At 41.0% G+C, this 25,135-nt stretch overlaps 1 long non-coding RNA gene across 1 annotated transcript; it reads left to right on the top strand.

Moving 5' to 3' along the window:
- The first annotated feature begins 4,849 nt into the window (after positions 1 to 4,849).
- Positions 4,850 to 6,542, top strand: LOC142174711 (uncharacterized). Its single transcript, XR_012703744.1, has 2 exons — positions 4,850 to 5,246; positions 6,242 to 6,542. It is a non-coding gene; the product is annotated as an uncharacterized LOC142174711 (long non-coding RNA).
- The last annotated feature ends 18,593 nt before the right edge of the window (positions 6,543 to 25,135 follow it).

The raw sequence follows: 25,135 nt of genomic DNA, 5'->3' as shown, positions 1-25,135 counted from the left end.
GTTGTCACTAAAAATTATCGTAAACTTTCTTTTAGTCTTCTCGTGGCTTCCGAGCTTGTTTCATTTAGATTACGGGCAAAACCCATAGCCGCCTTATGATCGGCTATAATTGTGTATTTTAGTCTCTTATTACACTCTAATTTACTACACTTTAATTGAGTTTGAGCTTTAATCGCTAGTGTTTGCACTAAATATGCGTTTTATGCCTTGTAGGAGTGATTCCGAGCTATGTAGATGTTATGGAATGAATTCAAGTGATTTAGAGCTTTGAAGTCTAAGTAAAAGCCCAACCAATTAAGCCGAGATCATGTTCGGGGATCAACGGATGATAGTTAAGAATGAAACGGAGAATCGAGCAGGCATACGACACATTGTCTAGTAAAATGCACATAAATTTTCCCTCAGAACTCTATTGGGGCTCCACAATATATCCTTGGAAAGCTATTTGAAAGGCTACAACTTTCATGTTTTGCATTTTCACAAATTCTAACTACCACGTCGCATGGAGCGGCACAGTAGTGTAAAAGCTGGCCTGACAAGAAAATGCAAGGCTGCTGATAATCTCCACTAGCGCGCCGCATGGAATGGTGCAGGGTGCGGCACGCCTGTACAAATTTTACAGATCCAGAGTCCTATTTCACACAAGAAAGAGTGTTCCGTCTAGGCCCGACCCTACTTGGTATATATACATGTAAAAACGGTATTTTTAGGACTTTTGACATATCTTAGACCTAGGGAGACCTAAGATTAGATCAAGGGAGAGCACAAAGCCGCCGTGGAGGCAGGAATTCATCAGATTCCATATTTCTTCCATCAAACTTAGTAATCTTTACTTTTTCTTGATGATTTGTTGTTTTTCTACCATGTCTATGTGGAGCTAAACTTCACTTTCTAGGGTTGTGGTTGACATGATTATTAACGTTTATAATTACATCTTCGTTAATTCGGATTTATCATCTTGTGGTTGTTTCTCTAATTCTGTGCATAATTGATTAATTATCTGGCCAGCAGTTGAGTTCTATTTACCGTCTATGCTATGCTTGGGAAAACCATGTTTAGATTAGAGTAGAATTAGAGAGATCTTGTTTCTAAACCCGTGGCTCGGGGGAAGATTTCGCAGTTAGGATAGGAATATACTTAACAGTCTTGCTTAATTAAATATTGTATTATATTCGTTCATGATAGACTCAATACCATAAGAATATAGGGTTGATATCCTATGGGCAGGCGAGTAGTATTGTGGGAACATGCTATTCATATAAACGATCCGGTTAATTAGCAACTATAGATAATCTGGATTAACAAGTGTGATTATTGAACTTAATAGGATTGATAAACCAACCACAACCCTGGAATCTTTATCTCCATTGAATTAAAGTCTCATAATACCCATTTGCATTCTTGTTGATTTAGTTGATATTTGTTTAATTTCCGCAATAGTAGACTAATAGAAGAACATCACTCTTGATTATCTTGGACAATTAATTGATTTTATTTTTATTAGTTAATGATCAATCTATGTCTCTGTGGGTTCGACATCTGACTTTCTAGTCATTTTATTACTTGACGACCACGTATACTTACATGTGTGTTTGGTCCCAACACCGCCCAGTTATCAGGTACACGTGGTAACAACATCCTCTCACGCTGGAATCTGTCTACAAATTCCCTGAGCAGCTCTGTATCTCCTTGTTTTATTTTAAAAATGTCCTCTATTCGTTTTTTGACTTTTTGAGCCCCCGAGTGTGCTTTAATAAATGAATCTGCAAGCTCAATAAAAGAATCAATAGAATTTTCAGGTAAAAGAGAGTACCATGTTAATGCTCCCTTCGTGAGTATTTCTCCGAATCTTTTGACCAATACATATTCAATTTCTTTCTTGGTCAAATCATTGCTTTTTATACCGATTGTAAATGCAGTTACGTGATCTTGTGGATCGATTGTTCCATCGTATTTTGGAATATCGGGCATCTTAAATTTCTTTGGAATTGGTAAAGCAGCGACACTTGGCTTTCAAGGTTGTTGAGAATATTTGTCCATGTCTATTCCCTTTATTATAGGCGGCACTCCAGGTATCTGTTCTATGCGATCGCTCTACTCATTGAGCTATTTTTGAAAAGTTAGTACTAAACTTTGTAAATCAGAATTAACCGGGTTACCTGACCCTCCATCACGAGATTTGCTGGGAGTTCCACTACTGCCTGAGTTAACGAGTCCTAAGCGAGGATTTTCCACAATGTTGTTGTTTGGAGTTGGCGTCGGTGGTACAACATGCAACTGGTTAGCAAAAGCCTGAAGAGCATTTCTGACCTGTTGAGCAATTAATTTTTTCAATGCTTCATCAATCGCTTGATCATTCTCAAACTGCTCTTTCACATTTGATTCAGATCCGTCAGGAGTCCTTTCTCAAGATTGTCGAATAGAGTTTCACTGTGAAGGGACTGGAGTTCCATCACCTTGTTGATTCTCCTAATGTTGCTAATTTTCTTGGTGCTATAAATTTTGTTGGTTATTGTCGTTGACATTCGACATGATTGTTTTGACAATAGAGTTGATTTAGAAAGTAAAAGATTACCAGATTCCCAGTAACGAAATCAATATTTTTAACCAGAAAAGAGGAACTTTGGTAAAAGCATAATTTTAGAAGAACTCGGGTTACTGATAATCAAATAAGGAAATAATTAAGAAATAAGAAAGGAAAATTGGATTGAGAAGTAGCTGAGTGAGAAATGTAAAGCAATGTAAATAAGTATATTTCAATAATCCGTCCCCAGACAAATGTTATTTTTTTCCTTTTATAGCTATTTCTAAGTACTACATTTCTTTCCTCTCATAATAGAGCCATTATGAGTAATTAATGACATTAATGTAATGTTTTCGGAGGCCCAAACTTCATCCTTTATCTAGCACAATTAGGCCCTTATCCCTCTATTAGGGCAGCATTTCATCTATTCTAAACGTTACTAGTCTTAGACTCCTTTGAGTTCATTAAGGCTATACCGGGCCTTCTATAACTTAGAGAAACTATCAACTCTCTTTTGAAAATTTTCCCAAGGATTTATCCATTCTTGTTACCTTTTCAATCATCTTTTCTTATCCTTTCTCCTGTCTTCCTAAAACCTTGTCGCTTTATCATACTCTAGCTTTGCGACCTACACATATCTATTTATGCTTATTCGCAACCTTTCTTCAACGTACTTGCATCATAAATTTCTTTATGTCATTCCGGAACATCAAGCAAGACACCACATACCACTTTGATCAAAGGTGCTTAGAAGAGAAGAAAATTTCATTACAAGTTTCTTGTAATAACCTACCAAACGGAGAAGCTACGAACCCCCGTCGATGTTGTGGGTCTAGTCGAAGTCTTCAATGCCTCACTTTTTTTTGTGTATCCACCCGGATGCCTTCACCCGAAATGATATGCCTAAGGAGAGCTATAGAGCTCAACCAGAATTCATATTTAGAGAATTTTGCATGCAATTTCCCTTTTGTAGAACTCTGAGCACAGTACGCAAATGATCTACATGCTCAACCTCTGATCAAGAATATACCAATATATATCGCCCAAAAATACGATTACGAACAGATCTTTAAAAGGGCCTAAAAACATGGTTCATCAAATCCATGAATACTGATAGGACATTGGTCAAACTTACGACATAACATGAAACTAAAGGTGCCCGTATCCGGTCCTGAATGTTGTCTTTGAAATATCTTCCTCTTTAACCCTTACCTGATGGTACCCAGTCCTGAAGTCTATCTTTCAAAAACACTTGGCATCCTATAACTGATCAAATAAATCCTCAATCCTCAGGAACAGGTACTTATTCTTGATCCCCAGCTTATTCAACTGCTTATAATTAATACACATTCGTAAGGAATCATCCTCCTTTCTCACAAACAACACAGGTGCTCCCCACGGTGACGTACTAGATCTAATAAAACCTTTTTCCAAGCAAGCCCCTTAGTTGTTCCTTTAACTCGTTCAGCTCTGCAGGGGCCATTTTATAGGGGGAATAGATATTGGATGAATATCTACTAGTAGTAGGTCAATGACAAAATCAATTTCTCGCTCTGACAGAAGACCTGGAAGCTCATCGGGAAACTCATTATCTACAGGAAAGGACTGAATGGTTGGTAATTCTAATTCCACATCCCAAACCCGAACTAAATGATAAATATAGTCCTTTATGATTATTGTGAGCACGTGATTTTTTCCCTATATGAATTACTCCCAGAAATTCAAAACAAAATAATTTCTTTCAACATTTGCAATTGTTTGGATTTTTGTTACATTTTCTGTTAATTGTTTCCATTTTGTCTGTGCATTTTAATTAATGAAAAAATACAAAAATATATGTGCATTTGTTTTTAGGATTTAATTGAGTAATTAGGTTATTTTATAAAAAGGGAAAAAAGGAAAATCACAAAATAGTCATCTTGCGCCTTTTAATTCTATTTTTTGATTTCAGAGTTAGTTTTTCTTTAATTTGTTAATTGTGGTAATTAGTTAGGTTTAATTAGTATTTTGTTAAATTAATTTGGTTTGGTATTTTAATTTATGATGCTAGTTTTAATTTTTTTTTTAGAAAAAAGAGAAAAAAAGAAAAGAAAAAGAAAGCATGAAAAAATTGGAAAAACAAAAGAGTGCATTCAAATTTGGGCCAGTCTTCAAAATTCCTATGGCCCAAACCTAATTCCCCCTGAAACCCGTCCAAACCACCCCTTACCCGGCCCAACCCGCGTCCAATACCCGGTCCACCTCCGCACCCCTCCAAACGACCTCGTTTGGTTATCATTAATCTTGGCCCCCCTTCTATTTTATCCAACGGTCAGAATACTTTATCCCATATCACATAAAAGTGTCTGAAAGTCTCAGATTAACCTAAGACCAAACGACTCATCTCCCTCTCATCTTCATCTCAGACACCTCCCCCAACTCGATTCAGCCATGGCAGCCGGCGAAAGGTTCCAACCACCACTAGAATCCACCTATGCAACCATCACCCTTCCCTCAACCCTAATCCATCACCATTTTTCCCCAAAATCTCACCAAATCAGTCTATTTTCGAATCTGAGAGCAAAGAAGAAACGAATCCGTCAATCCCTCAAGTTTCTTTGAGCGATAAGGATCGAAACAGGTATTGACCGTTTGTTTTCATTGAGAACACATAGTTAACACCTGTTTTGAATCAAATCAGAGTTTGTTGAGGTTTATCAGTGTCGGTCGTGTGCTTTTAGAGGTATTTTCTCCGTCCTTCCTCTTTCGTCTTCTTCGTCTGTTTCGTTATCAAATTCACCTTCTCCTGTTCCTCCTCCATCTCATTTTTTCTTCTTCTTTTTGTTTTTCTTCTATTTTCCGTTGCTCAGTAGCTTAATTTCGCATATCAGTAGCTTTGAGTTAATTCGTTTTGGTTTTGTTGAAAAGATAAAGATTATTTCGCTTTGCTTTCATAGTTAGTACTAAAAATTGTTAAAGTAGTTTGTTAAGGTTTTTGAACTTTGGGCTTGAACCTGTCGTGGCTTGAACTTTGGGCTCACCCATTGTGACCTGGGGTCATTTGAACCAATTTGGGTTTCAAGGATTAGAGGCACAAGAGCTAATGAACTTGCTAATGCAGTAGCCCAAAGTTTTGGGGTCAAGCCTAACCCGTTTGATGGTTGAAATAATTAAGAGACATTTGGGGGTAATTTGGGGATTTTGGGGTAGGTAATCTTTTGATAAATGTTTAAGAAGCTTCTCTGAAACGGCAAAAATAGACTAGCTTGGCTTGCAAGTTAGAAAATACCGCACCTCTAAGCGAAAAGCAAAATTGAAAAAGGGGCAAATGGAAAAATTGAAGTGTTTAGGTCTGCCTTATTTGCTTGAATATAAAGGCATCTTTTCTTGCTTTTCAAGCTGGGAGGAAGAGCTGAGATGAAAAAAAAACTTGGAAAAAAAAAACAAAACGGCTAAAAGATTTCTTTTGGAAAAGACTGTTCCATTGAATTGCGTTTTAGGATCTTATAGTTTCATTCTCTGAATTAGTTTCTGCTTTTCTTTGAGGTTTGAAATGAATTGAGATTGAGTATTTTAAATCCGGCTAAAAGTTTTGCTGGAGTGTCAGTTGTTTGAACTTGTTATTCTGGGGTACTACACATCATTTCTCGGTTTGAAGTTTGTTTTTCTAGCTATTTTGCTGCTGGTCCCTGCTATTCTTACTGCTAATTCTTCACCCCTATTTTCTCTTATTTCCAGGTATACCTCAGCTTGAATAGCATGTGAGATGTAAAGGGAGCGTCGTATGTGATTCGGATAATGAATAAAATAGTCCCCGTTGTTAAGGGATTGATCATGTGTTTTACTTGTTTAAATTAGTGCAATTACTGGAATATTATTGTACCCGGGCATGGTTTATGTAATCTATTTTAGGACTATGTTAGAGTTTTTGTTTGTTATTTCAATTTTGACTTAGCTACTTCATGCTCAAGTAATGGCGCTGGAACTGTCATGATAGGAACCTGATGAACAATGTTATTAATCAATTCAATAGCCACTATCTATTTCTTCATGTTCACTTTTAGGTAATTTAGTTGTAACTCACTTTGTAATACTAGGTGAACCTTGGACTTTAGCATTTATAAGTGAATCTGAAGTGACGTTGAAGGTTGTTTAAAGTTATATGTGCAGGAGTTTTCATGTTAGCATGGCTTGTATTTTGATCTGTGTTCTGCCTTGGTCCGGGATCTGTGAGGTGTTGTCCGGTAAGTTTGTGTTCAAGTTGGTCTTGGTTCCAGTAGAATAGGCTTTATCAGCACATTATTGCAAGTTAATTGAAGGTTTGAAAGTTGAGGTTACTTGCTGTTGGTTTGCTAAAATTGGATTTTTCAAAACTTTGCTTTCAAAATCTGTTCTTTGTCAAAAGTCTGTGTGATTACGTATAAGAGCAATACCAATATTGAACTCGTTTGTGTGCTCTGTTACGCCACTGTAGGGACTCGATTCTGAGTCCCTACTTTTCAGTTGCACCTTGATTTTGAATTGGGTCCTTTTTAGGACTTATTCATAGCCACCTGAAAATTGGGGATCAGTATATCTGTGATTGCATAAGTTGTCGGAATTAAATGTTGAGCAAAATAATCCCTTAATTCAAGGTCTGCTAAGTAGTTAATGGATTTGGAATTTTCTTTAAATAGAAGTTCTACGACTTTCCTTAGTTAATGAATTGATGTTCTCTTTCACTAGGGGTGCATTATTTAAGTAACATAAATAGTTTACGGCCCTCCGAACTTTAGTTGAATCCCCTATTAAAATAATTTGAGGTGCGCCATGCCAAACAAAAGTGACATTTGCATGGCCCTTACTTTACTTAATCTGGAATTGATCCTTAGAGTCTAAGGTGTGCCATTTAGTAAATTCCTAAGAGTCCTTAGAGTCTCGGGTTAACAGAATTCCTTACTCGGATTTCTAGTTCGCGGACTATTAAACAGAGTCAATCTTTTTTCTCGATTCGGGACTTGAACCGGTGACTTGGGACACCATAAAATTATCCCGAGTGGCGACTCTGAATTTTTAAATAAATGAATTTTGTTTCGATTGTCACTTTAATTGGAAAAACTCCCTTATACACTCTTTTCGGGGGTGTAGGTAAAAAGGAGGTGTGACAGCTCTGGCGACTCTGCTGGGGATCGAACCCAGAATCTCTGATTCAGGGTTCAGAATTCGAGCTTAGATAAATTGTTATAATTGTCTTGTTTTATCTGATTTTTTACATGGTGGGTCTAAATGTGCAAAATGTTGCTTTTACGCTTTGATATTATCCGGAACTGTATATAAACTGCTACGAAACCCTTCTCTTCTCATCTTCAGGGATGTGCTCGCTGGTCGAGACTCCTTATTCTGTTAATGTCATACCTTGAAATAAGAAAGAGGCTCGGACAAGTTACTAAGCCGGATGGCCTTTTGGTTCCCGGTACGTAGCCCCCTCATCGGCTCGAGTTGTCCACTCGGGTACACAGTCTAGAACAAATACACAGGCTTTGAACCTAGAATAACTCAGCTTCATGACGGATCCCTAGTAGGCACATTTGTTTGCATCATGTGCATTTGACTTTGGAGACTCAACACGGGGGTTGGGTCTGTCTAAGACAGGTGTACCCGAAATGTAAAGGCCATTATGATGCATCTTACTTGCTACTTGTGCATTCATTTGCTTCGGATTTGCATGTTGACCGGCTTATGAGGAAAAATTGGAAAGGTTAATGAGATGGTTGAGAGGGATAAGTGCTCGTTTTGAAAAACCAATGTCCCAAAACAAACCGAATCTCTGTTGAATTTTTGAAAAAAAAAAGAGAAAAAAGGAATTTTGGGGTTTTAAAGAAAAAAGAGAAGAAAAGGAAAATCTTTGTGTTTTTGGAAAAGAAAAAAAGAAGTTGGTTCGTTTTTTTTTATTAAAAAAAATTGCCCGAACTACGCTAGTTTGATTCTCACAGGGTGTGGGATACGTAGGCAACCCTCATCGGGTCTAACTTCTTTTTTCAAAAATAGCCCAAAAGAACAAAATTTTACTTTTATTTGAAAATAATTCGGGTGATGCCATTCTTGTCAAAAATAGCTGAATGTCCCTAAAAGGGGGCCGGAAGGCTTCTTTTGCAAGAACAGCCGCATATGGTCATTTTTCAAGGTTTTCACTGGTTAGCCAACACAACCTTAAAATCCTCGTCTCTGAGGTGCTGAAAGGCCGTATTTGCAAAATCGAATTTTATTTAATTTGAAAAAAAAGTGTGTCGATTTGTTTTTGAGTCAATTGAGTCATTATTTTGCTTAATCACCCTAATAAATGTGCAGAATGAGCACGAGTCAGAATTTGCCAATAACAGTCTTAAACAAGACCCCTTTGGAGTTGCATATGTGGTGGGATGATCTGGGTAAATCGGGACAAGACACAGTCAATCTATACTTGGGAGGCCTCACTGGGTTGCTGAAGATTAATCCTAGGGGAGACATCATAAAGGCGTTGGTTACATTCTGGGACCCGGCCCACAACGTATTTCACTTCTTAGATTTTGATCTTACCCCATCATTGGAGGAAATAGCCGGATATATTGGGGGTCCCAAAGTTCCTCTAAGACACCAGTATCTAATTGCTCCAAGGGCCGTAACCGTACACAGGTTCCTAGACTCTTTGAAAATAAGCAGGGGAGTCCACAACACAGACTTGGCAGCTAGTTTTTGTACTTTGTAGCTCATATACAACAGATATGGTCATATAGGGGGGTTCAACAAGCCGGAAAATAAAATCTGCAGCAAAGCTAACCGCCTTAAATGGGAAGAAAACATGTGTTTTGCATTTATGGTGGTCTTTTTGGGACTTCTAGTGTTTCCTAGAAAAGATGGAAATATTGACATACGACTAGCCGGGGTTGTCAGCACTTTGCTCACTTAGGCTAACAACACCGTCGCACCCATGATAGTAGCTGAAATCTTCCACGCTCTCACAGCCTGCAAAGTCGGAGGGGACTTTTTCGAGGGGTGCAACGTGTTGTTGCGGATGTGGATGATCGAACACATATGCCATCATCCTCAATTTATGAGTTATGGGTCGACAGAGAAAACATGCTTAGAAGAATTTTACACGAGGGTTAACGGGATCAGCTTGCCAGAGGGGGTCACGGAATGGGTAGCGCGCCTCTGTTCCACCACTGCAAACGAAATAGAGTGGACATTTGGATGGCTGCCTGTAGATGTGGTCATATACATGCCAGCTACCGGGCCTCATTTCCTCTTAATGGGACTCAGGAGTATCCAGCCTTATGCCCCATATTGGGTTTTGAGGTAGCTGGGGAGATGCCAGATAGTTCCGAGAGATGAAGATCTTAGTGCCCAAGTAGCCGAGATCGGACTTAATGGTCAATTTCATGAAGCAGCGTCCGCCAAATTTGGAGCGAATGTCAATACTTAGCAGCCAACACCTGTGTACGTGATCAATCCAAAGGTGAGGTTTCACCAGGGTACCTTGCTTGGTATAGAAGAGAAATTGAGTTTGGGAGGCCGGCCAAAAGACCCCATATTCAGGAATTTAACGAGGCGTCACAAGAACAATGGGCTTGGTTGGCTAAGGAGAATGAGTGCAGGGCCACAATAGGAAGGTTGGAAAAACTAGTCAAAGAACTTTAATTCGACAATAGCTTGCAAGCAGCGGCAGACGAAGGTGAAAATAAAAAGCTAACTAAAGAAAATGAGGCCATTCGAGCCCAAATTCAGAAAATGAAAATAGAGGCGGAAAACCCCGCCCGAAGTGCCAAAGATGGAAAACTCATAAATAACCTGAGGCAGAAAGTGAGTGACTATAGTTTTGATTTGAACAAAATAGAAAGTGAACTAGCCTGAGTTCGAAAGCAATTGGCTAAAAATGCAGATGAACGAGCACGCCTGGTTAAGCAGTTGAAAGAAAAGTACGACAATGAGGTCGAGGGATTAAAGAAAAGGGTCATCGCCACGGAAAACAAAATAATCAAACAAGCAAGAGATTTCAAGGTTGAAAGAGAACATTGTTATACAGCATTGGCACAATTAGAAATGGACTTACAACAACTTCAAGAACAGGATCATACGGCCGAGCAAACTTTGGAAGCCAGGGCCAAGAAAATCGAGTGTTTGTTACAAGAAAAAGGGGTCATAAGAGAAAGAATTAGAACCATAGCCAATTACATTGTTGTGAAGTGCCAAGCCTGTGAGGATATGACTCGCACCACCTTCTTCGCGGCAGTGAAGATATTTGTTAAACAGATAATGAGTGACTTGGATCAACTTCAAAGGGATCTTGTATATAGGCCCACGTCTAGACCGAATGATGTCCCGCGGGCACCAGGAGCATTGATGTATTCATGATTTTTCATTTGAGTCTGTATTTCCTTTTCCGTTAGAGACTGCCATTTGTTTTGAGTCTGTATTTTCTTTCTGCTGGAGTCTGTCAATTGTTTTCGAGTCTGTATTTTTCTTTATTTTTGGAGTCTGCATTTCGTCTTTTCATCAGCGTCTGTTAGTTTCTCTTGGAGTCTGTTAGTTTTGAGTATTTGTAATCAAATCATTTTCCCTTTATGAAAAATTGAAAATCCCAAAAATGTATTATTATTTACTTTCACACTTATCTCAAAGAACTACTCTCGGTCTGATTCATGCGGGGTCATGATACGTAGGCAATCTCCATAGGATTCGACCACAACCAAAAGAAAAAAAGAAGAAGAATAAAACGAAAAGAGAAAGGAAAACAAGAGAGAAAAAGAAAAGAAAAGAGAGAAGAATAAGAAAATCAAGAGAAATAAGCAAAATAAGAGGGAAATGAGAGGATAATAACAAAGAGAAGGCAAGGGCAAGAGTGAAAACACGAAAAGAAAAAAGGAGAAAAAGAAAAGCCGGGATGATGCAAGTATCCGATCAAATGCATTAACTGCTTAGGTGCATTCATTCCCCAAATGTGCAGTTACTAATCTGTTAAAGCCCTAATCACTAACAAGGTTGTTGTTGATATATTGAGTCCAGGCAGGTGGTTAGTTGATTGGCATTCTGGCAACTCACTCATACAGCATCCGATCAAAAGACAGGCTGAATATGGCCAACCAAGAATTGGAGGCAAGTATTGTTGACCCGTCAAAAGAGGTGGAAGAATTGGATGTTAGTGCGATAAAGGAAGAGATGTATAAGTTAAAACAGTAAATGGCTGAAATGTACTAGGCCTGGGCAAATGGTCATCCACCACCGGTTTATCCTGCCAACCCTGCTTATATTCCACCATTAGCCGAACCTCAGGAACATCCCACTGTGAACTCATCTCCAGCCTTTCCCCTCTACCAATAATGCCACGACACCACTTCCCGTACATCACAAGCTCCTCCACCCAGACAAGTCCCGCACCCTCCTCCACCAATCACTCCTATTTTCGTGGTACCTCCACTTGCTATATTACACTGATCTTCCAGTGAACCTCTGTTCTAGACTCACGATAACCAATATTATCCCCTGAACCCACCTTCAATGTTCCGGAACCATATTCTTACACCCCTCATCTTGATCTCCCGATAGAGAATAAGAAGCCACCCAAAAATCCCGAGCATGAGGAGATGATCAGAAAGGTTAAAAGCTTAGAACAATAATTCAGAGATATGAGGGGGTTGGGGGTCAAGTAAGTGTGGCCTATAAAGATTTATGTCTGTTCCCAGATGTTCAGTTACCAGCAGGGTTCAAAATGCCCATATTTGATCTGTATGACGGGCATGGTGACTCAGTAGCACACTTAAGAGGATTTTTAGCAAGATGAGGGGAGCAGGTGGAAAAGATGAATTACTGATGGCATATTTCAACTAAAGTCTGAGTGGATCGACATTGGAATGGTATACCAGACAAGACCACAACAGGTGGTACACGTGGGACGATTTAGCCCAAGCCTTCGCCTGCAATTTTCAGTACAATCTTGAAATTATTCCAGACCGACTGTCATTGACGAAAATCAAGAAGAAGCCCGGTGAGAGTTTCAAAGGGTATAGATTCCGTTGGAGGGAACAAGCCACGAGGGTCGACCCCCCAATGAAAGAGAGTAAAATGGTTGATTATTTCTTGCAAGCTTTGGAGCCCACTTATTTTGGTCATTTGGTGTCAGCAGTGGGCAAGTCCTTTAATGAGGTTGTAAAAATGGGAGGCATGGTTTAGGAGGGACTCAAGTTCAACAAGATCATGAGTTATTTAGAAATCATAGCGACCACCCAAGCCTTTAAAAACGGTACTGGAGGTGTACTCGGGAAGAAAAAGAAAGAGGATGTTGTGACAATTGAATCGGGAGCTTGGGTTGGATCCAGGGGCCCTTCACGTTACTACAACCAGCCTCGACCCTATCCCCAAACTTACCCCCATACTCCATATAGCCCACTATAACACTACTGCCCACCGCCAGATCCCTATTTTTCCGTCCATCAAGTATAAACCTATACCCAACCTCCCACTCATGCACAATGGTGTGCGCCAGCTCCACAAAATCCATACCCAGCTTCACAAAATACCTATCCACCCCCAAGAGCATATAGAAATCCCCTTGGAACAGGTTTTTGGCCAAATCAAGCCTTTAAGAATTAGAGGTTGCAGAAGCAGAAGACTTTCACTCCATTGGGATAATCATATACTAGTCTATTCCATAGATTGAGATAGTTGGGTATGTTGAATTCGATCGAGACTAAACTACCAAATGCCCCTCCTAGAAATCTTGACCGCTCGGTGAGTTGTGAGTATTGTTCAGGGGCCCGGGGTCATGAAACAGAGAAATGCTAGAAATTTAAAACAACTATTCAAGAGCTCATTAATACTAATCGGATTGAGGTCCAAGCCCCGGAGGCACCCATTACCAACCAGAACCCGTTGCCGGCCCATCATGAGAAAAATATGATTGAGATAGTGCATAAGGGAAGGGAGCCTAAGAAGCCTTCGCAAGCTGTCATGATGATTCGGGCTAGTGAAACCAAGCCGTTTGAAAAGTCAACAAGTGAGAAGTTTGTGATCGAGTTGAACGGGGCAAATAATGAACCATCTGTGGAGGTCAAGAAGGGGTCCTCAAGTGACGTTGCAGGAAAACATGAAAGAGAAAAAGTGGTTGTGCCAGGAGTGACGAACAAGCCTGTTGTAATTGTGAAGGGTGCCCGCATAGATCCCATCATTATCAAACCGGTAACTCAATTACCGATAGTCAACAGCAAGGCAGTCCCATGGAATTATGAACGAGTGACAGTGACTTACAAGGGGAAAGAGATTAAAGAAGAAGTGTGTGAGACACATGGATTGACTCGATCGAGGAGATGATTTGCCCCCGAAAAGTTGAGAAAAGCTAAGACCTACAGAGATAACCCAGTGTTGGTGAAGAAAGCTGTGACCGAGGAAGAAGCAGAGGAATTCCTGAGAAAGATGAAAGTGCAGGACTATTCCATTGTGGATCAGTTAAGGAAGACACCGGCTCAGATCTAGCTATTGTCATTATTGATCTATTCAGACGAGCACCGTCGGGCTTTGATGAAGATCTTGAATGAGGCCCACGTTCCTGACCAAATCTCAGTTAACCACTTGGAAAATATAGCTAACAAGATATTTGAGGTAAACAGAGTCACTTTTTCTGATGATGAGTTGCTTGTGGAGGGTACTGAGCACAATAGAGCCCTCTAGCTAACGGTGAGATGCGAAGATTCTGTGGTTACTCAGGTACTGGTAGATAATGGTTCCAGCACGAATATTTTCCCCCTCTCTACTCTGAACAAGCTGAAGGTGGATGATGAAAGAATTCACAAGAACAATAGCTGCGTTTGAGGATTCGATGGTGGAGGGAAAGATTCAGTCATGGACATAGTGCTTGAGCTCACAATAGGGCCATTTGAATTTAATATGGAATTCCAGGTGCTCGATGTGGCTGTTTCCTACAATTTTCTATTAGGACAACCCTGAATTTATGCTGCCAAAGAGGTCCCATCTACTCTGCATCAAATGGTCAAGTTTGAATGCGATCGACGGGAAATTGTGTGTTACCAATGATGCCATTGTTTCATTCATAGAGGTTAAAGACGACGAGGGACCATGAGTTTATCAGGTTTTGACATGGTATCGGTAGATAAAAAACTAGAAGGGAAGTGCGTGCCAACTCCAAGGGTAGCTGCCACATCATTCATGGTAGCCGTTGAAATGTTGAAAAATGGTGTTGTACCGGGCAAGGGTTTGAGTGCATCTCTGCAAGGTATCGTACAACCGGCTTTCTCTTTCTAAAAACTTGGATACATTTAGTCTGGGGTTCATGCCCACAGTCGCAGACCTGAGAAGAGGTGGAAAAATGAAACAGAGAGCATGGGCCCTTCCAAAGCTAGTCCCGCGTCTTTCCAGATCATTTGTCAGGCCTGGTACCAGAAAGCGCCCAGTGACGACGGTTCCCAGTTCGGTGGTTGATATGGATTGATATTTGATGGAAAGGTTCGAGAGGATATTTGACGAAGTGAACATGTTGGAGGTTGGAGAGGGTTCAAGTGAGGTAGATGTGCAATTTGATGGGCCTAGTGAAAAGATTAACAACTGGGAAGCTAGTCCTCTCCCCACCTTGAAGGAGTTTTGGTAGTTTGCTTTGATTTTCTTTCAGTTTATCTGGATGATTCCAAGGTTGTAATTCAAATTCTATGTTCCGTCCGTTTGGATTTATAAACCTTGTTATCTTTAATTTCGATAAAATGCAATTTCCCCTTTTCTCCCTTCCTGATAGTTTTATTTTGTTTTTTTTCCTGCCTTGTACAGTTCTTTTTATGTTGGCTTCAATGATATGCCATGCATGCGGAATCTCCGGCCCAGTCTTAAAAGCCAATCTAATTCTGAAATAGTAATTCGAGAAATAGAGTGTGATGTTGAATCGGAATACGACGAGGATGAAGCCTTTGAAGAGATTAGTAAAGAATTAACCATTTTGAAGGAAAACCCAAGCCTAACCTGAGTGATACAGAAGAAATCAATTTAAGGGATCAAGATAATGTCCGGGAAACTAAAATAAGTGTCCATCTTGAACCATAACTCATAGAGGAGATAATTAAAGCATTGTTCGAGTATAAAGATATTTTTGCATGGTCCTATGACGACATGCTAGGTCTAAGCACTGGCTTGGTGGTTCACAAATTGACCACTGATCCGGCATTCCCCCCTGTCAAGCAGAAGCTGCGGAAATTTAAAACTGATATGAGTGTGAAGATTAAGAAAGAGGTCACCAAGTAGTTCGAGGCCAAAGTTATCCGGGTCACCCGGTATCCCACCTGGTTAGCCAATGTTGTACCTGTGCCGAAGAAGGATGGTAAGACCAGGGTGTGCGTTGATTATCGAGATCTCAACAAGGCAAGTCCCAAGGATAACTTCCCATTGCCAAACATCCATATATTGATCGATAATTGTGCCAAACATGAGATTGGTTCTTTTGTGGATTGTTATGCGGGCTACCACTAGATCTTAATGTATAAGGAAGACGCAGAAAAGACAACATTCATCACGTCATGGGGAACGTACTACTATCGGGTTATGCCATTTGGTTTGAAAAACACTGGGGCAACCTACATGAGGGCAATACGACCATATTCCATAACATGATACACATGGAGATCGAGGTTTATGTGGATGATGTGATTGTAAAGTCTAGAAAGTAGTCTGACCATGTCAGAGATCTGAGAAAGTTCTTCCAAAGGCTTCGCAGGTACAATCTCAAGCTTAATCCTGCAATATGCGCGTTCGGTTTTCCGTTTGGAAAGTTGTTGGGATTCATAGTCATTCGCCTTTGATCAAAGCTATCCAGGAATTGCCACCACCACAGAACAAGACTGAGGTGATGAGTCTGTTGGGGAGATTGAATTACATCAGCCGGTTTATTGCTCAGCTCACGACAACTTGTGAGCCTATCTTCAAACTATTAAAGAAAGATGTTGCGGTTAAGTGGACAGATGAATGTCAGGAAGCATTTGATAAGATAAAGGGGTACTTGTCAAACCCACCTGTGTTGGTCCTGCCAGAACCAGGGAGACCTTTGATTCTGTATTTGATAGTCTTGGACAATTCATTTGGATGTGTGTTGGGACAGCATGACATCACTAGCAGGAAGGAGCAGGCTATATATTATCTTAGCAAGAAGTTCACATCTTACGAGGTTAAGTACACTCATCTTGAAAGGACGTGTTGCGCCCTAACGTGGGTAGCCCAGAAGCTGAAACATTATTTGTCATCTTATACTACTTACCTCATCTCTCTCTTGGATCTGTTGAAGTATATCTTCTAGAAGCCTATGCCCATGGGAAGGCTCGCAAAGGGGCAGATCTTACTCACAGAATTTGACATTATCTACGTGACCCGGACTACGATGAAAGCACAAGCATTGGCTGACCATTCGGCTGAGAATCCTGCGGATGAAGAATACGAACCTTTGAAGACGTATTTAACGGATGAAGAGGTAATGCACATTGATGAGTTGGAACAGATTGAAAAGCCAGGATGGAAACTTTTCTTTGACGGGGCTGTTAACATGAAAGGCATTAGGATAGGAGCGGTACTTGTTTCTGAAACAGGGCATCATTACCCTGTTACAACTCAGCTTCGGTTCTACTGTACTAACAACATGGCTGAGTACGAGGCATGCATTTTTGGGTTCGAGGATGGCTGTGGATATGGGAGTCCAGGAAGTCTTGGTCTTGGGTGACTTGGACCTTCTAGTGTACGAGATTCAGGGATAGTGGGAAACACTGGATTTAAAACTCATACCGTACTGGCAATGTTTGCATGATCTTTGTCAACGGTTCCAATCAATAGAGGTCAGGCATATTCTGAGGATCCACAATAAGGTTGTCGATGCTTTCGCTACTCTGGCATTGATGTTACATCATCCGAATAAGGCTTATGTTGACCCGTTGCATATTCAGATCCATGACCAGCATGCTTATTGCAACGTGGTGGAGGACGAATTCGATGGCGAACCGTGGCTCCACGATATCAAGGAATACATCAGAATGGGGGTGTATCCAGTACAAGCCACAGGTGATCAAAAGAGAACAATTCGATGAAATAGGTATGTCAGCATTTCAAGATTACACATATCAATTCTACCCCGTACCGCCCTAAGGCAAACGGAGCAGTTGACACGGCCAACTAGAATATAAAGAAGATACTTCGAAAGATGGTGGAAGGTTCTAGGCAGTGGCATGAAAAGCTGCCGTTTACGTTGCTGGGTTATCGCACTACTGTCCGTACTTCAGTACGGGCAACTCCATATTTGTTGGTGTATGGTACCGAAGTAGTGATACCCGTAGAAGTGGAAATTCCATCCCTTCGAGTTATCGCGGAAGCTGAGATCGATGATGATGAGTGGGTCAAAACTCGCTTGGAACAATTGAGTTTGATCGACGAGAAAAGATTGGCAGCAGTATGTCATGGCCAATTGTATCAACGAAGAATGGAAAGAGCATATAATAAGAAGGTGCGTCCACGGAAGTTTGAAGTAGGTCAGCAAGTGTTAAGACGTATCCTTCCACATCAGGTTGAGGCCAAAGGCAAGTTTGCTCCAAACTGGCAGGAGTCGTTCGTCGTAATAAGAGTATTGTCCAATGGTGCTTTATACTTAACATATATAACCTGAGGCAGAAAGTGAGTGACTATAGTTTTGATTTGAACAAAATAGAAAGTGAACTAGCCTGAGTTCGAAAGCAATTGGCTAAAAATGCAGATGAACGAGCACGCCTGGTTAAGCAGTTGAAAGAAAAGTACGACAATGAGGTCGAGGGATTAAAGAAAAGGGTCATCGCCACGGAAAACAAAATAATCAAACAAGCAAGAGATTTCAAGGTTGAAAGAGAACATTGTTATACAGCATTGGCACAATTAGAAATGGACTTACAACAACTTCAAGAACAGGATCATACGGCCGAGCAAACTTTGGAAGCCAGGGCCAAGAAAATCGAGTGTTTGTTACAAGAAAAAGGGGTCATAAGAGAAAGAATTAGAACCATAGCCAATTACATTGTTGTGAAGTGCCAAGCCTGTGAGGATATGACTCGCACCACCTTCTTCGCGGCAGTGAAGATATTTGTTAAACAGATAATGAGTGACTTGGATCAACTTCAAAGGGATCTTGTATATAGGCCCACGTCTAGACCGAATGATGTCCCGCGGGCACCAGGAGCATTGATGTATTTCATGATTTTTCATTTGAGTCTGTATTTCCTTTTCCGTTAGAGACTGCCATTTGTTTTGAGTCTGTATTTTCTTTCTGCTGGAGTCTGTCAATTGTTTTCGAGTCTGTATTTTTCTTTATTTTTGGAGTCTGCATTTCGTCTTTTCATCAGCGTCTGTTAGTTTCTCTTGGAGTCTGTTAGTTTTGAGTATTTGTAATCAAATCATTTTCCCTTTATGAAAAATTGAAAATCCCAAAAATGTATTATTATTTACTTTCACACTTATCTCAAAGAACTACTCTCGGTCTGATTCATGCGGGGTCATGATACGTAGGAAATCTCCATAGGATTCGACCACAACCAAAAGAAAAAAAGAAGAAGAATAAAACGAAAAGAGAAAGGAAAACAAGAGAGAAAAAGAAAAGAAAAGAGAGAAGAATAAGAAAATCAAGAGAAATAAGCAAAATAAGAGGGAAATGAGAGGATAATAACAAAGAGAAGGCAAGGGCAAGAGTGAAAACACGAAAAGAAAAAAGGAGAAAAAGAAAAGCCGGGATGATGCAAGTATCCGATCAAATGCATTAACTGCTTAGGTGCATTCATTCCCCAAATGTGCAGTTACTAATCTGTTAAAGCCCTAATCACTAACAAGGTTGTTGTTGATATATTGAGTCCAGGCAGGTGGTTAGTTGATTGGCATTCTGGCAACTCACTCATACAACATCCGATCAAAAGACAGGCTGAATATGGCCAACCAAGAATTGGAGGCAAGTATTGTTGACCCGTCAAAAGAGGTGGAAGAATTGGATGTTAGTGCGATAAAGGAAGAGATGTATAAGTTAAAACAGTAAATGGCTGAAATGTACTAGGCCTGGGCAAATGGTCATCAACCACCGGTTTATCCTGCCAACCCTGCTTATATTCCACCATTAGCCGAACCTCAGGAACATCCCACTGTGAACTCATCTCCAGCCTTTCCCCTCTACCAATAATGCCACGACACCACTTCCCGTACATCACAAGCTCCTCCACCCAGACAAGTCCCGCACCCTCCTCCACCAATCACTCCTATTTTCGTGGTACCTCCACTTGCTATATTACACTGATCTTCCAGTGAACCTCTGTTCTAGACTCACGATAACCAATATTATCCCCTGAACCCACCTTCAATGTTCCGGAACCATATTCTTACACCCCTCATCTTGATCTCCCGATAGAGAATAAGAAGCCACCCAAAAATCCCGAGCATGAGGAGATGATCAGAAAGGTTAAAAGCTTAGAACAATCATTCAGAGATATGAGGGGGTTGGGGGTCAAGTAAGTGTGGCCTATAAAGATTTATGTCTGTTCCCAGATGTTCAGTTACCAGCAGGGTTCAAAATGCCCATATTTGATCTGTATGACGGGCATGGTGACTCAGTAGCACACTTAAGAGGATTTTTAGCAAGATGAGGGGAGCAGGTGGAAAAGATGAATTACTGATGGCATATTTCAACTAAAGTCTGAGTGGATCGACATTGGAATGGTATACCAGACAAGACCACAACAGGTGGTACACGTGGGACGATTTAGCCCAAGCCTTCGCCTGCAATTTTCAGTACAATCTTGAAATTATTCCAGACCGACTGTCATTGACGAAAATCAAGAAGAAGCCCGGTGAGAGTTTCAAAGGGTATAGATTCCGTTGGAGGGAACAAGCCACGAGGGTCGACCCCCCAATGAAAGAGAGTAAAATGGTTGATTATTTCTTGCAAGCTTTGGAGCCCACTTATTTTGGTCATTTGGTGTCAGCAGTGGGCAAGTCCTTTAATGAGGTTGTAAAAATGGGAGGCATGGTTTAGGAGGGACTCAAGTTCAACAAGATCATGAGTTATTCAGAAATCATAGCGACCACCCAAGCCTTTAAAAACGGTACTGGAGGTGTACTCGGGAAGAAAAAGAAAGAGGATGTTGTGACAATTGAATCGGGAGCTTGGGTTGGATCCAGGGGCCCTTCACGTTACTACAACCAGCCTCGACCCTATCCCCAAACTTACCCCCATACTCCATATAGCCCACTATAACACTACTGCCCACCGCCAGATCCCTATTTTTCCGTCCATCAAGTATAAACCTATACCCAACCTCCCACTCATGCACAATGGTGTGCGCCAGCTCCACAAAATCCATACCCAGCTCCACAAAATACCTATCCACCCCCAAGAGCATATAGAAATCCCCTTGGAACAGGTTTTTGGCCAAATCAAGCCTTTAAGAATTAGAGGTTGCAGAAGCAGAAGACTTTCACTCCATTGGGATAATCATATACTAGTCTATTCCATAGATTGAGATAGTTGGGTATGTTGAATTCGATCGAGACTAAACTACCAAATGCCCCTCCTAGAAATCTTGACCGCTCGGTGAGTTGTGAGTATTGTTCAGGGGCCCGGGGTCATGAAACAGAGAAATGCTAGAAATTTAAAACAACTATTCAAGAGCTCATTAATACTAATCGGATTGAGGTCCAAGCCCCGGAGGCACCCATTACCAACCAGAACCCGTTGCCGGCCCATCATGAGAAAAATATGATTGAGATAGTGCATAAGGGAAGGGAGCCTAAGAAGCCTTCGCAAGCTGTCATGATGATTCGGGCTAGTGAAACCAAGCCGTTTGAAAAGTCAACAAGTGAGAAGTTTGTGATCGAGTTGAACGGGGCAAATAATGAACCATCTGTGGAGGTCAAGAAGGGGTCCTCAAGTGACGTTGCAGGAAAACATGAAAGAGAAAAAGTGGTTGTGCCAGGAGTGACGAACAAGCCTGTTGTAATTGTGAAGGGTGCCCGCATAGATCCCATCATTATCAAACCGGTAACTCAATTACCGATAGTCAACAGCAAGGCAGTCCCATGGAATTATGAACGAGTGACAGTGACTTACAAGGGGAAAGAGATTAAAGAAGAAGTGTGTGAGACACATGGATTGACTCGATCGAGGAGATGCTTTGCCCCCGAAAAGTTGAGAAAAGCTAAGACCTACAGAGATAACCCAGTGTTGGTGAAGAAAGTTGTGACCGAGGAAGAAGCAGAGGAATTCCTGAGAAAGATGAAAGTGCAGGACTATTCCATTGTGGATCAGTTAAGGAAGACACCGGCTCAGATCTAGCTATTGTCATTATTGATCTATTCAGACGAGCACCGTCGGGCTTTGATGAAGATCTTGAATGAGGCCCACGTTCCTGACCAAATCTCAGTTAACCACTTGGAAAATATAGCTAACAAGATATTTGAGGTAAACAGAGTCACTTTTTCTGATGATGAGTTGCTTGTGGAGGGTACTGAGCACAATAGAGCCCTCTAGCTAACGGTGAGATGCGAAGATTCTGTGGTTACTCAGGTACTGGTAGATAATGGTTCCAGCACGAATATTTTCCCCCTCTCTACTCTGAACAAGCTGAAGGTGGATGATGAAAGAATTCACAAGAACAATAGCTGCGTTTGAGGATTCGATGGTGGGGGGAAAGATTCAGTCATGGACATAGTGCTTGAGCTCACAATAGGGCCATTTGAATTTAATATGGAATTCCAGGTGCTCGATGTGGCTGTTTCCTACAATTTTCTATTAGGACAACCCTGAATTTATGCTGCCAAAGAGGTCCCATCTACTCTGCATCAAATGGTCAAGTTTGAATGCGATCGACGGGAAATTGTGTGTTACCAATGATGCCATTGTTTCATTCATAGAGGTTGAAGACGACGAGGGACCATGAGTTTATCAGGTTTTGACATGGTATCGGTAGATAAAAATCTAGAAGGGAAGTGCGTGCCAACTCCAAGGGTAGCTGCCACATCATTCATGGTAGCCGTTGAAATGTTGAAAAATGGTGTTGTACCGGGCAAGGGTTTGAGTGCATCTCTGCAAGGTATCGTACAATCGGCTTTCTCTTTCTAAAAACTTGGATACATTTAGTCTGGGGTTCATGCCCACAGTCGCAGACTTGAGAAGAGGTGGAAAAATGAAACAGAGAGCATGGGCCCTTCCAAAGCTAGTCCCGCGTCTTTCCAGATCATTTGTCAGGCCTGGTACCAGAAAACGCCCAGTGACGACGGTTCCCAGTTCGGTGGTTGATATGGATTGATATTTGATGGAAAGGTTCGAGAGGATATTTGACGAAGTGAACATGTTGGAGGTTGGAGAGGGTTCAAGTGAGGTAGATGTGCAATTTGATGGGCATAGTGAAAAGATTAACAACTGGGAAGCTAGTCCTCTCCCCACCTTGAAGGAGTTTTGGTAGTTTGCTTTGATTTTCTTTCAGTTTATCTGGATGATTCCAAGGTTGTAATTCAAATTCTATGTTCCGTCCGTTTGGATTTATAAACCTTGTTATCTTTAATTTCGATAAAATGCAATTTCCCCTTTTCTCCCTTCCTGATAGTTTTATTTTGTTTTTTTTCCTGCCTTGTACAGTTCTTTTTATGTTGGCTTCAATGATATGCCATGCATGCGGAATCTCCGGCCCAGTCTTAAAAGCCAATCTAATTCTGAAATAGTAATTCGAGAAATAGAGTGTGATGTTGAATCGGAATACGACGAGGATGAAGCCTTTGAAGAGATTAGTAAAGAATTAACCATTTTGAAGGAAAACCCAAGCCTAACCTGAGTGATACAGAAGAAATCAATTTAAGGGATCAAGATAATGTCCGGGAAACTAAAATAAGTGTCCATCTTGAACCATAACTCATAGAGGAGATAATTAAAGCATTGTTCGAGTATAAAGATATTTTTGCATGGTCCTATGACGACATGCTAGGTCTAAGCACTGGCTTGGTGGTTCACAAATTGACCACTGATCCGGCATTCCCCCCTGTCAAGCAGAAGCTACGGAAATTTAAAACTGATATAAGTGTGAAGATTAAGAAAGAGGTCACCAAGTAGTTCGAGGCCAAAGTTATCCGGGTCACCCGGTATCCCACCTGGTTAGCCAATGTTGTACCTGTGCCGAAGAAGGATGGTAAGACCAGGGTGTGCGTTGATTATCGAGATCTCAACAAGGCAAGTCCCAAGGATAACTTCCCATTGCCAAACATCCATATATTGATCGATAATTGTGCCAAACATGAGATTGGTTCTTTTGTGGATTGTTATGCGGGCTACCACCAGATCTTAATGTATAAGGAAGACGCAGAAAAGACAACATTCATCACGTCATGGGGAACATACTACTATCGGGTTATGCCATTTGGTTTGAAAAACACTGGGGCAACCTACATGAGGGCAATACGACCATATTCCATAACATGATACACATGGAGATCGAGGTTTATGTGGATGATGTGATTGTAAAGTCTAGAAAGTAGTCTGACCATGTCAGAGATCTGAGAAAGTTCTTCCAAAGGCTTCGCAGGTACAATCTCAAGCTTAATCCTGCAATATGCGCGTTCGGTTTTCCGTTTGGAAAGTTGTTGGGATTCATAGTCATTCGCCTTTGATCAAAGCTATCCAGGAATTGCCACCACCACAGAACAAGACTGAGGTGATGAGTCTGTTGGGGAGATTGAATTACATCAGCCGGTTTATTGCTCAGCTCACGACAACTTGTGAGCCTATCTTCAAACTATTAAAGAAAGATGTTGCGGTCAAGTGGACAGATGAATGTCAGGAAACATTTGATAAGATAAAGGGGTACTTGTCAAACCCACCTGTGTTGGTCCTGCCAGAACAAGGGAGACCTTTGATTCTGTATTTGATAGTCTTGGACAATTCATTTGGATGTGTGTTGGGACAGCATGACATCACTAGCAGGAAGGAGCAGGCTATATATTATCTTAGCAAGAAGTTCACATCTTACGAGGTTAAGTACACTCATCTTGAAAGGACGTGTTGCGCCCTAACGTGGGTAGCCCAGAAGCTGAAACATTATTTGTCATCTTATACTACTTACCTCATCTCTCTCTTGGATCTGTTGAAGTATATCTTCTAGAAGCCTATGCCCATGGGAAGGCTCGCAAAGGGGCAGATCTTACTCACAGAATTTGACATTATCTACGTGACCCGGACTACGATGAAAGCACAAGCATTGGCTGACCATTCGGCTGAGAATCCTGCGGATGAAGAATACGAACCTTTGAAGACGTATTTAACGGATGAAGAGGTAATGCACATTGATGAGTTGGAACAGATTGAAAAGCCAGGATGGAAACTTTTCTTTGACGGGGCTGTTAACATGAAAGGCATTAGGATAGGAGCGGTACTTGTTTCTGAAACAGGGCATCATTACCCTGTTACAACTCAGCTTCGGTTCTACTGTACTAACAACATGGCTGAGTACGAGGCATGCATTTTTGGGTTCGAGGATGGCTGTGGATATGGGAGTCCAGGAAGTCTTGGTCTTGGGTGACTTGGACCTTCTAGTGTACGAGATTCAGGGAGAGTGGGAAACACTGGATTTAAAACTCATACCGTACTGGCAATGT

The sequence above is a fragment of the Nicotiana tabacum genome, chromosome 20 (genome assembly GCF_000715075.1).
Source record: "Nicotiana tabacum cultivar K326 chromosome 20, ASM71507v2, whole genome shotgun sequence".
Classification (NCBI taxonomy): domain Eukaryota; kingdom Viridiplantae; phylum Streptophyta; class Magnoliopsida; order Solanales; family Solanaceae; genus Nicotiana; species Nicotiana tabacum.
Note: the sequence above shows the minus strand (reverse complement) of the source record. Positions and strands in the feature narration are given on the sequence as shown.